The sequence below is a fragment of the Gossypium hirsutum genome, chromosome A07 (assembly GCF_007990345.1).
Source record: "Gossypium hirsutum isolate 1008001.06 chromosome A07, Gossypium_hirsutum_v2.1, whole genome shotgun sequence".
In the NCBI taxonomy this organism is placed as follows: domain Eukaryota; kingdom Viridiplantae; phylum Streptophyta; class Magnoliopsida; order Malvales; family Malvaceae; genus Gossypium; species Gossypium hirsutum.
Genome location: NC_053430.1, coordinates 79,745,594 through 79,757,333, shown reverse-complemented (window position 1 = coordinate 79,757,333; position 11,740 = coordinate 79,745,594). Strand labels below are relative to the sequence as shown.

The window sequence follows — 11,740 nt, the reverse complement described above, 5'->3', positions numbered from 1 at the left end:
TGTTTCTGTGGAAAACCTGTATTCAAGTGTTCTATTAGTAGGTTAGAGGTTGAAGACTAAATTTTAAAGAATTAACATAGTTAGTGCTCGGGTTGCCTTCCGAGAAGCTCTTATTTATAGTCTAAGCTCGACTTACCTCTCCATTGAATGAACATGGTGGTTTGAGGAGTTTATACTCCTCATTCCTGCTATTAATCTCATCAAAAATAAGGTTTTAGACGGGTGTTGTTTACCTTAAAGGTGCCGAACTTGGGGTGACTTACCTCAACTGTACCGAATGGAAAAATACTAAGTACCGTAAGAGGGATTTCTTCATTCGGTGTAGTAGTGACAATGTGAGGATCGGCGACATCTAATAAGACTTTATCTCCAACCTTAAGTTGATTTGGAAAGGTATTAAGCTCGTTCTGTCGTAGATTTGGTTTGTCAGGTGTTCTCGGTTTATGCGTTCGCCATTCATCTAGCTTCTCAATTTGTAGCCTTCAGTCTTCAGGAAAGGGTCCTCACTATTGCTTGAAAATAGTTCATGTACTTTCTTCAAACTCATTTCCTATAAAGAAGGTTGCACCAAACTGTCAGTTTTAGTAGAATGGTTTAGACGATCACCTTTAATTTCCATTGTGTTGCCAGAATTACGAGCTTGAAGGGTGATTGTTTCGTCTCCCACACAGAGTGTGAGTTCACCTGTGCCAACATCAATAAATTTTTTATCAGTTGCTAAAAAGGGCCTTCTTAGAATTAAAGGAGTGTTGCTATCCTCCTCTATGTCTAGAACAATGAAGTCAACGAGAAATATAAATTTATCGATTTTAACTAGTACATCTTCAATAATAACCCCTAGGAAATCTTATTGTTTTATCTGCTAATTGAATGCTCATCCTAGTCTGTTTGGGTTTCCCAAGACCTAATTGCTTAAACATTTTGTAAGGCATGACGTTGATACTAGCCCCTAAATTAGCTAACACATTATTAACATCTAAACTACCAATTAAGCAAGGAGTAGTAAAACTCTCTGGATCTTTTAGTTTGTTGGGTAGTTTATTTTGGAGAATAGCTGAGGAAACTGCGTTTAGCTCCACATGCGACGCCTTGTCCAACTTCCGCTTATTTGTTAAAAGCTTCTTTAAAAATTTCATTGCGTTTGGCATCTGCGATAGAGTTTCAATAAACTATAAGTTAATGTGTAATTTTTTAAGAGTTTAAGGAATTTTCCAAATTATTCATCCGCGTTGGGGTATGGCACACGAGGTTTATATTCGACATGAACTGTTTTGTTTTTATTGTGATCTACCTCACCTTGACCTTTGCTTACCACAGTTTCTTGCCTCGGTTCTGACTCAGGCTCAACAACTCCTTCATCTTGAACATTAATCGTGTTGAGCTGTTCCCTTGGGAAAGGTTCGGTATTACTTGGCAAATTACCTTGTGGTCATTCAGAGATTAATTTGGAAAGTTGGCCTATCTGAGTTTCAAGCCCTTGGATCGACGCTTGTTGATTTTTAAGTGCTGTCTCGGTATTCTGGAAATGAGTTTCTGACACTGATATAAACTTGGAGAGCATCTCTTCAAGGTTCAGCTTCTTTTTCTTTTGGTAGGGTGGTTGTGGTTGCGGTCTTTAATTTCCTTTACCGCCCCACGAGAAATTGGGGTGGTTCCTCCAACCTGCATTGTAAGTGTTACAATATGGATTGTTTTGAGGTCAAGGACTATTACCCATGTAATTTAATTGCTCGTTATCCATGTTGTGGCCATAGGGTTGGTATTCTGAATAACTTGTTCCACCTCTACTTGCTTCGCACTATATTATTGGGTGAACCTGTGAAGAGTTAAGAAAACCATCAATTTTCTTATTCAAGAGTTCTACCTGATTAGAGAGCATGGTGACCAAATTGACATTATAAACACCGGCTATTTTCGTTAGCTTTGTCCTCATGACTTGCCATTGATAGTTATTCAGTGACATATCCTCTATAAACTCATAAGCATCTTCAGGTGTTTTATTATTGATGGTTCTGCCAGTACATCAACCATTTGTCGAGTCGAAGGATTCAGGCCATTATGGAATGTTTGAACCTAAAGCCAAAGCGGTAACCCATGGTGGGGGCACCTTCTCAGTAAGTCTTTGTATCTCTCCCATGCATTGTAGAGTGTTTCTAAATCCATCTATACAAAAGAAGAGAAATCATTACGTAATTTAGGCGTTTTAGCCGGCGGAAAATATTTTAAAAGAAATTTTTCGGTCATTTGTTCCCAAGTAGTGATTGACCTCGTGGTAACTAGTTCAACCACTGTTTAGCTTTGTTCCTCAATAAAAAGGGAAATAATTGAAGACGTATGGCATCATCAGAAACGCCATTGATTTTAAATGTATCGCATAGTTCCAAGAAGTTTGCTAAGTGAGCGTTGGGTTCCTCATCCTGCAAACCATCAAACTGAACAAATTACTGTATCATTTGAATAGTGTTAGGTTTTAGTTCAAAAATATTTGCAGCTACAACATGTCTAACTATGCTCGATTCAGTTCTTATTAAAGAAGGTTTAGCATAATCATACATAGTGCGTGGAGCAGGATTTTGATTAACCGCAATTGTAGGAGGTAGCTGATTATCTTGGTTTTCAGCCATCTCTTTGGTTAGGGTTTGAGTATCGTCCTCTTGCTCGTTCTCTGTTTATCTTAAGCTTCGCCTTATTTCTCTTTGGTTTCTGCAAACTATGTGATCGATTTTTTTGTCAAAAAGTAGTGGTCCTGACGGGTTTCTTCTAGTCATAAACTATAAAAACATGCACGAGAAGGGAAAAGTAAATTAATAAGTAATAATAACTATAAAATTAAATTAAATTGCAAGAAAAATAAATGGCTAAAGTAATAAAAATTGAGCGTTCTTAATATCTTAGTTCCCCAACAATGGCGCCAAAAACTTGATCGCGTGATTTCGTGATAGGTTTTAAATATTTATGATTAATCGTTCTTGAAACTAACTATTATCACGATGTAGGCAAGTGTACCTATCGAACAGTAGTATAGTTTTAGCAAGACCGGGTTGTCGAACCCAAAGGAACTAAAAGTACTAGTAATGACTGTCTTCTTATTATCTAGCCTAAGAATAAATAGGTTTTTGTTTTAACTAACTAATTATCTAAACTAAGAATTCACAGAGAATGGAATTGGGGAATTGTTTTTGGGAAAATCGATTGAATTAAGACAATACCTAAGGAAAAATCCACCTAGCCTGTACTTGTTATTCTGGCTCTGAATCGGACGATTTATTCATTTAACTTGTTCCGTAGAGATCCCTAAGTTATGTTATTATCCCTATTCAAGACTAATAACGTCTAATCCCTAGATTGAATAATTGAGACCTTTCTCTAATTAACACCCTAGGGTTGCATTAACTCGATCTATGGATCCCCTTATTAGGTTTCACCCTAATCCGGCAAAATCTTGTCACCCTATATCTAGGCGCGCAATAAACTCCGTTTAATTTTGACAAATGTACTCTTTAGACAGGGTCTATTCCTGCTCTGAATAAGACCTTATCTTGAATCAGTATCCTGGGATATCAAAACAAGAATTAAGAACACATAGTTAAGAACAAGTTAAATATTTATCATACAATTCAGAAAATAATAACACGATTCATTTTAAGTTTCATTCCCCTTAGGTATTTAGGGGTTTTAGTTCATAACTAAATAAGAAAACATCTTAGAATAATAAAGAATACAAAACATAAAGAAAACCCAAAACTCCTGAAGAGGAAATTGAGGAGAGATCTTCAGTCTTGACGGTGAATCCGACTTCTGAGATGGATCAATCGACTTCCTTGGAGTAATTCCTTACTCCCTATTTTGTGCCTCTCTTTTCTTCCTCCTCTAGGGTGTATTTATAGGCTTTGGAATGCCTAAGAGCCCTCAAAATTAGCCTTTTCCAAATTGGACTCAACTTGGGCTCGGCTAAGAGCCCTCAAAATTAGCCTTTTTCCAAATTGGACTCAACTTGGGCTCGGCAGGGACACGCCTGTGTGAATCGTGCTTCAATATTGCCAAATTTACACGGCCGTGTGGTCTGCCGGTGTGAGGAAGTCCAGGCCGTGTTGATTTTGTACTTTGGCCCATTTTCTCCGTTTTTGGCCCGTTTCTCGTTCCTTTTGCTCTCCTGTGCTCTCCTAAGTATTAAACATTAAATTAAAGCATTACGAGCATCGAATTCACCAATTTTTATGGAAAATCATCCATAGAATGCATTAAGCATGAGGTAAAAATATGTATAAATTATGGTTTATCACCCACCAGGCCCAATTCACATTTATATGGCCCATTAGGCCTAAATCACATGCATATTCGTGCTCACATAAAATTTTCTATCACATAGAATCAATTTTCACCTTTTGCCTATTATGGGCCTGACAGCACATCGGGCCAATTTAGCCCATTCCGGCCCATTTGGCCAATTCGTAACCCAAGTCCACAGAATAACCCGTGGGCCTTAGGCAACCTATTGGTTCCCTCCTCACGAGTGTTCGCGCACTCTCAAGACTACCGTAGCCCAACTTTCGACTTTTCGGCAATTCAGCTTTTGCCGATTCATTGTGTGTGTGCAGTGTATGTACACACCTAGTAAGCAAACGTGCTGCGATTCCCTTAGTCACCAACCTACAAATGATATCATCCTACAATTAATTGCATGCTTAATACATATTTTTACTAAAATCAAAACCTCACCTTTCACCCTAGCTTGTGCGACAAGTACAACAACCCCTTCTTTAATCACTAACCACGATCAACTCCTAGATCTGCATCAATCTTAACCGTTAAAACCAGATTAATAGGTGACTCGTATCCAACACAAGTCCCCTTACCTTAATGATGACCATTCGGCCAACCAAGATTAAGAGGACTTACCAAAGTCTCTTACCTAAAGAGCAAATTGGCAGGGATCCAACAACTAAAATTCAATACCTATTCCTATCCAAAAACCGATTAGAAGAAGTAAGGAACAATAATTGATACCTTAGCAAAAAATCACTAGGAGAGCAACACTTACACTAGATTCGGTCAAAGAGTATTCGGCCCTTGGAAGATTCGGTTTCCAAACTTAGTATGATGAACAAGGTTTATCTGGCACCAATGGAATCAAGAAGAAATCGGCTAACTAAACTTAGTATGATGAACAAGGTTTATCTGGCACCAAGGGAATCAAGAAGAAGTCGGCTAACTAACAATGGATCAAAGACTTGAGCAAAGGAAGAATAGAGAATCGACACAAGAAAAGAAAGAAGGAAACAAGAGTTTTCGACTTTTTGGATCTTGAAGAGAATAGGGTTTTCAGTAGCAAGGTGAAAAAAGATTTTGGCTTTAGCCTAATACCCTGCATTCGACACCTATTTATAACCCTTATGGCCGAATTCCTAAAGCCCAAGTTCCCATTTCGGCTCCACTTGCTCCTCACTTCTCATCTTCTCGTTTTCTCCCTAATAACCCCTTAATTATTTCCTCAAATTTCTCTTTTGATCACTCCTCTTGGACTCCATCTTCACGCCACTTCTATCCTTTTAGAAGGCCAAAATTAAACTTCTAAAAATACTAAACTAGGATTTGAACCTTGGATCTCCTTGCTAGCCACTAACGCCACCTCGCTACACTCTAAGTGGCGTCACTTAGCCACTCTTCCACAAGGCTTTTTGATGCCAATTTTTTTCCTATCTTTATGTAAAAGCCCAACTACTTGCCAACAAGGTCCTTTTAATTATTAAACTATAATTTCATTTACCCCTAGGTTCGAACTCAAACCTTAATTAAGACCTACTATAATTATCACTTGGCTAGGAATATAAAACACAAATTTTATCAAAACCGAAAACAAAAATGTTCATGATTTCGGGATTTTTGGGTTTCGGGATTTTTGGGGCGTTACAATTACCGAACTTACTATACAATTAAACATTCATTTAACATACATTTTCAAATTTCAGGCAATCATCATTCAAACTCAATCACGTTGTCCCTAATACGAGCCTACGAGGCCCTAAACATGCTTTAGAAATGGTTCGAGACTAAACCGATAGCTCAATAAATTTTTGAAATAGTTAGAAAAATTTCCAAAATATAGAGGACACACGCCCCATGTGGCCCGACCGTGTGTCTTACACTGCCAAAGACACGCCCATGTCACAAGCCGTGTGGACATTCAAAATAGGATCACATGGCCGTGTTCCAGCTCGTGTTTGACCCCGTGTAACTCTCTAACTTGGGTTCACGGCCAACACACACGCCAGTGTGCCAGGCCGTGTGCTAGGTCATGTCAAACCTATAGGGTATACTGACTTATGCCACACGGACAAGTCATACGCCTATGTGCTGGACTGTATGAAGCATACTGACTTGATTTTAATTTCCACAACAGGGGACACACGGCCGTGTAACCTGACCGTGTGTCACACACGGCTGAGACACACACCCGTGTGGACAAAAATAGGCTATTTACCAAGCCATTTTGCCACCCAATTTGCATGTACATACACCAATCTCAAATGGCACAATTCATGTCATAAAATAGATATTCAACCAACCTCAATAAAGCATATTCCATACCATTTAAATACCAACAATACAAGACACACAAATACCATATTATGGCATTCAATTTCATACCAAAACTCATAATCTCAAATCATCAATATGATCATTTTCAAGCATGCATTATTTTATCTAAATTTACCATCATACCAAATTTAAAACTCAACCATTTGCTATCCATAATACCTATTATCAACAAGTCATATAACCATATTCAAACACATAATAAGTGTCATATGCACAACTATATACATAATAAAACCAACCAAGTTAAGCCAACTTTCATGGCTATATACAAAACCAAATATTAAACATTTACAAGCCAACTCAAATGGCTAATTCATAGTTAACACATATGTACCAAAATGACCAAACTCCTATACATGCCATATACTCAAAATACTTAAGTTCAAAAGTACCAAAGTGATAGTAGGATAGTCTGATGAAGTCTCCAACGATCCCTGAATCTGAGATAGCTTTGAAATCACAATAAAACACAGCAAAACAAATGATGTAAGCTATAAAGCTTAGTAAGCTCGTATGAATTAGTAAGCAAACTCGCCATTTATTCACAATCAAATAGTATAAACATTATATGCTACAAAACATTCAAATCAAAATGTTAACTTGTATTCAATCACAATTATAACCATGAACTTATAACTTCCATAAATTCGATGCTCACATAGTTTCTGTACATACCTGTACAGTTACGTATCTATTCTCACCATTTCATATCTTTGACATACCCGTTAAACCATTTGGAATAATATCGGGTACCTGAGAATCTCGCACAATAAGTGCCAATAAAAATATAGCCGAAAATATCTCAATAATCTTGCACCTGAAGTGCCAATATATATAGCTGAAGGTATCTCGATAATGCACACGAAGTGCCAATACATAGCCGAAGCTATCTCAATAACTTCCCCTAATGACATGTCATTCATATCCTAATCTATTCCTAAGGTTCAACCGGGATTTCCAATGCCGAATCATCATCGAATATATTCGCAATGTTGTATTTCAAAATTTATTCAATATTAAAGGATTTAAAACACAATAAAGATAATGCTTATTACATACGAATTTACCTTGGATGTAAAAATGATGAATTAATTCGATTAATCGGAAACTTTGTTCTTTCCTCGATCTAAATCCGTATTTCACCTTTCTTGATCTAAATATAATAAAAATTAACTTATTTAATAATCTCTCTATTCAATTTAATCCAAAAACACACATTAGGCCACTTTTACATTTTTACCCCTAACATTTCACATTTTTCAATTTAGTCCTTATATCATAAAATCACAAATTCATGTTATTCAACCACAACCCATGCTAGTAGATTTTCAATTAGGTCCCTAGAAGCCCATATTTTTCATTTATTTAACATTTTAGCCACAAAGTTTCCACATTTCATAATTTAATCCCTAATTTGCATTTTCACTAAAAATCACTTAACTTGTATAGCTATCATCAAACATTCAAAATCTATCATTAATCATGAAATCTCATACATATTCATCAATGGCAACATCCTAAAACTTTAAAAAATTTACAAATTAGTCCCTAGGCTAGCTATACCTAGTTGCAATGATCCTAAAAACATAGAAATTATTAAAAACCGAGTCAAATTAAAAACCGAGTCAAAAATGACTTACATGCACTAGGAGAAGTGGCCGAATACTTCAAGATATTCCCATGGCTTTTATTAGGTTAAAAATCGATGGAGAAAATGAATGAAAGAATAAAATTTCTTTTGTTTTATCAAATTTACCTTCAATTACCAATTTACACTATTAACCTTTAAAATTAATTCAAATTACAATAATGCCAAGCCATTAACACCCACTATCTAATAAATGGGCTAATTACCACTTAATGACCTCCACTTTAAATTTCTATAGCTATTAGACACCTTAGCTATTAGAACTCAAAATTTTCACTTTATACGATTTAGTCCTTTTTATCAAATTGAGCATTTAAACGATAAAATTTCTCAACGAAAATTTCACACAATCAAAATATTATGCTATAAACATTAAAATAATAATAAAACAATTATTTCAACCTCAAATTTGTGGTTCCAAAACCACTGTTCTAATTTGACTAAAAATAGGCTGTTATAATCATGTTTTTTATGAATGCCCATCCAATCGTGCCTCTGCATATTACATGGGGAATTTTAATCATAGTGAGAACAATCCCTACTCCAAAAAATACAATCTAAGGTAGAAACAACATCCAAATTTTAGTTGGAGTAATCAGGGAATGGAAAATGCCAGCAATGTTAATCGATAGAATGTGGTTGGTGTACCCCTTGGATATAGTGAACAAATGTCGCAGGAAAATGTGCAACAAAGATTGTCATCTTCAACATCAACTATGGAAGCTCTATTAAATGAGTATATTGCTAAGAATGATGCAATTTTTCAGAGCTAGACAGCTTCCTTAAGAACTCTGGAAAATCAAGTGGGACAAATTGCCACTGCATTAAGTTCCAAACAGCAAGGAGCATTGCCTAGTGACACAGAAAGTTCTTGATCTCAAGGAAAGGAATAATGTAAGGCCATAACACTCTGGAGTGGCACTAAGCTTCCAGGAATTGTGATTGATGCCTTTATTGAGAAGAAAAGTTTGAAAGTTCTCGAAAGCACAACTTTCAAGTCAGTAGTGGAACAAACAAAAAAAAAGATGGGAGTAAATAGAAGCATATTCATCTTGCAAAGCCAATACAAATGCCATGGAAAATCAACCTCAAAAAATAAAAGGAAGGCCACCACAACCTTTTCCCCAGTGTTTCCAAAAGTCAAAAAAAGATGTTCAATTCAAGAAATTTCTAGAGGCCTTGAGGCAATCACACATCAACATACATTTGGTGGAAGCATTAAAACAAATGACTAACTATGTGAAATTCATGAAAGATATCCTATCCAAGAATATAAGGTTAGGGGAGTTCGAAATCGTTGCACTTACTGAAGGGTGTACAACAATGCTGAAGAACAAATTGCCACCAAAATTAAAAGATCTAGGGAGTTTCACTATGACCTGCTTGATTGGAAACCATTATATAGGAAAATCATTATGCGATTTAGGTACAAGTATGAATCTAATGCATATGTCTTTTTTTAGAAAACTTGGGATAGGAAAGGCAAGACCTATTACAGTCACACTACAATTAGTTGATAGATCATATGTCCATCTAGAAGATAAAATTGAAGATGTACCGGTAAGAGTTGACAAGTTCATCTTTCCAGCAGATTTTATTATTCTTTTGGAATGTGCAAAAGATATAGAGGTACTTATAATACTTGGACGAACTTTCATAGAAACTGGTAGAACATTAATTGATGTACAGAAAGGCAAGTTAACCATGAGAATTAATGATCAACAGTTGATATTTAATGTGTTTGATGCTTTAAAGTGTGTAGACCCAAATGAAGAATTCCATGCTATTGAATTTGTTGATGTTGTAATTCAGGAAGAATTTACAGGACATATGCACCACAATTTTGATGCAGAGTTTGTTGAATTAACTGAAACAGAATTGGCTAAAGAATCTAAAGAATGATGGAAATTCAGCAATCTGGAAATTGATTCAGGAGGAGATTTGAATTATTAGACTTATTAGATTGATATTTTAACCCTCGTCGCTCATCAATAAAAGATGCAATTACTAGAGGTCTTAAAAAATCCAAGAAAGCTTTAGGATGGTCAATTGTGAATATCAAAGGAATTAGATTAGAAATTTACATGTACAAAATAAAACTTGAAGATTGCCATGGCAAATCTATTGAATAGAAAAGGAGACTGAATCCTATCATGAAGGAAGTAGTTAAGAAGGAGATTATCAAATGGTTGGATGCTGGAACTGTATACCCTATTTCAAATGGTTCTTAGGTAAGCCCTGTTAAGTGTGTACCCAAGAAAGGAAGGGTCACTGTAGTTAGCAATGATAACAATGAACTCATTCCCATACGTACCGTCATAGGTTGGAGAGCTTGTATGGATTATCGAAAACTCAACAAAGCAATGAAGAATAACCATTTCCCTCTGCTTTTTATAGATCAGATGCGTTGGACAGACTAGTAGGGAAAGCCTTATACTATTTTTTAGATGGCTACTTAGGGTACAATCAAATTACCATATCTCCTACTGATCAATAAAAGACTATATTCACCTATCCTTATGGAACATTTTCTTTTAAAAGACTACCATTTGGGTTATGTAATGCCCTGGCAACCTTCTAGTGTTGTATGATGGTAATATTTTCCAATATGGTGGAGAAGTTCCTTAAAGTATTCATGGATGATTTCTCAGTGTTTGGTGACACTTTTGAAGATTGATTAAAAAATTTGGAGTTAGTAATTTTGTCGATGTCAAGAAACAAATCTGGTGCTGAATTTGGGAAAATGCGACTTCATGGTTTATGACGGCATTATTTTGGGCCACAAGATTTCACAACAAGGAATTGCCATCGACAAAGTAAAAATAGAAGTTATTGAAACGTTGCCACCACCTACTTCAGTGAAAAGAATTAGAAGCTTCCTGGGTTATGCTAGATTTTACCGTCACTTCATCAAAGATTTTTCTAAGATATCCAAACCTCTAGATCAATTGTTGGAGAAAAACAAACCATTTCATTTTAACGAGTTATGCTCAAAAACATTTGGAGAGTTAAAGGAGCGATTAATTATAGCACTTACAATCACTACACCAGATTGGACTCTACTATTCGAACTAATGTGTGATGCAAGTGACTTTGCTGTCGGAGCAGTGCTAGGGCAAAGAAAAGCCGAGATGTTTCATGTTATATATTATGCCACTCGCATGCTGATAGATTCACAACTAAACTACACCACCACGGAGAAAGAATTGTTACCAGTGGTGTTTGCGTTTGAAAAATTCAGAGCTTATTTAGTGGGCACCAAAGTCACAGTTTATACAAAGCATTATGCCATAAAATACTTGGTGCTGTAAAAAGAGGCCAAGCCTATACTCATTAGATAGATTTGTTGCTGCATGAATTTGATTTGAAAATCAAAGATAGGAAAGGCAATGAAAATCAAGTGGTCGATCACTTGTCACGACTGGAAGTAAGGAATAATTATGGTGATAGTCAAATGATTAAAGACAAATTCCCTGATGAGCAATTATTATT

At 36.0% G+C, this 11,740-nt stretch overlaps 1 non-coding gene across 1 annotated transcript; it reads left to right on the top strand.

Moving 5' to 3' along the window:
- The first annotated feature begins 2,089 nt into the window (after positions 1-2,089).
- Positions 2,090-2,196, top strand: LOC121203890 (small nucleolar RNA R71). Its single transcript, XR_005898822.1, has one exon. It is a non-coding gene; the product is annotated as a small nucleolar RNA R71 (small nucleolar RNA).
- The last annotated feature ends 9,544 nt before the right edge of the window (positions 2,197-11,740 follow it).